This window comes from Juglans microcarpa x Juglans regia, chromosome 4S (genome assembly GCF_004785595.1).
Source record: "Juglans microcarpa x Juglans regia isolate MS1-56 chromosome 4S, Jm3101_v1.0, whole genome shotgun sequence".
Taxonomy (NCBI): Eukaryota; Viridiplantae; Streptophyta; class Magnoliopsida; order Fagales; family Juglandaceae; genus Juglans; species Juglans microcarpa x Juglans regia.
In genome coordinates this window covers 19,347,046-19,348,776 of record NC_054601.1, presented here as the reverse complement: position 1 = coordinate 19,348,776, position 1,731 = coordinate 19,347,046, and the positions used below count along the sequence as shown (strand labels likewise).

Below are 1,731 nucleotides of genomic sequence, written 5' to 3'. Positions count from 1 at the left end.
GAGATTTCTGTACAATTAGTTAGAGAATCAGATTCTTTATTCATGCATATAATTACTATAAATAGGAAGTTCTGTACATTGCAAACGCAAGGAATATCAATACACAGAAGCAACTTTTCTGCAACTTTCTTCTTCTTCTCTGTATTTGTTTTGTTTTCTCAAGCTTTTATGCAAAATAATCAGTTTATCAAAACCGTTATATCCACCGAAATGCTCATGATTCTTGCAAGTCTTTGCTTTCGGCGTCTAACCCTTTTTTGATGGCTTCTCCACCGAATGAATTTTCTTTTCTTCTTCCCAGCGTACGCATTATCTTGCCTCTTTTTTTTTCTTCTTTCTTTTGCTTCGTTTCCGTCTGTCCAGCCCTTCTTCCTATCTCTGAACGTCCTCAATATTTCTTTGCTGCGTTCTGCCTTTTGTTTCCAGAGAAGCACCTCAGCACCCGTAGCCTCTTCACAGTAGATACAAACATGTGCTATGGGACATCCCCAACAAGCATCCTGTCTCCTTCATTATCCTCATAAACAAGAGTATATTCACCACTTCTGTCCAATAAACCGGTTATTGCTTTGTCTTCCTCTTGCTTGTTCTGGATTCCACACTCTCGGGAATCTCTTTGAGCTGCAAGTAGGCCTCTAAAAAGTTCATCAACAGCAGGGGAGAGATTCTCATAATTGTCATAGGCTTTGAGATCCACTTTTCTCCCAATTGGGACTCCATCCATATTGATCTTCACGAATAGGCCTTTGGTGGAAGACTCAACCGGTTTTTTACAGGGAACCTTGTCTGGGACCGCATTTTGCGACTCAGAAGCTGGTCTTGAAGAGCTACTGCTTGCTAGGCTCTTCCTGAATGATCGAATTGGAGGCCAACCCACGACTGGAGAAGGAGCAGTCTTTTTCTGAGAACTGTTGGGCACAGCTGTCATTGCAGAAGATTGTGAAAATGGTTTCTTCTCTGCACTCTGCAACTCTACCATGTTACTGCAACGGGGTTGCGACGCTTCCTGAGCCAAAACCGGCAAGCTCTGATGTGTTGAAGGTACCTGAAGAAAAGATGGAGCTTTTGTCTGCTTTCGATTGTGCTGGGTCTTTCCCTGGAAAGCTGAAGAAGACAATGGAGATGACAGGGTTTTTAGGGGAAGAGAACATCTGTGTTTGGCTTCCATTGCTATTGTTATTAATGCTAGTGTTTTGGGTCATGGAAGTAGTGGGAGAGAAGTACCCAAGAGAGAGTAGATACTTGCTTCTCTCTCTTTGATTTTTCATTGTGTTATCTGTCATAGACCAGTCCTCACCCGAAGGACCAAGCCTAAGCTCTAACTTGTTCTCCTCTGAAAGATCACGCCTTCTTTGTTCATCTCTGTTGACCAGCCACGCTCTCTCTTTGGGAACCAAATCTAAGAACTGAGGGCAAGACATCATTTCTGGATGATCCATCCATCTATAAACCAGGAAAGACTGTCCTGGAAATAAGTCAGATGAAAAATCTCCTTGTCTCTACAACTGTGAATCATTACCAAGAGGCTTCGAGCACCTCACAAAAAAACAGACATTCGAATCCAATCCTAGATGAATAAAGTGGAAGAAACACACTGATATCTCAGTGACCGAAGTAAGAAGATAAAGGAACACTAACAAAAACCACAAAATTTAGGAGCTTCAACCCATGAAAATCGTGTGATGATGGCTCATGGCGGCATGAGGTTGGGCATGGTTGTTCAGAGTGGTG

General features: G+C 42.5%; 1 pseudogene; it reads right to left on the bottom strand.

The window, feature by feature from the left end:
• Positions 1-244: 244 nt before the first annotated feature.
• Positions 245-1,518, bottom strand: LOC121261858 (annotated as a pseudogene).
• Between the last annotated feature and the right edge of the window lie 213 nt (positions 1,519-1,731).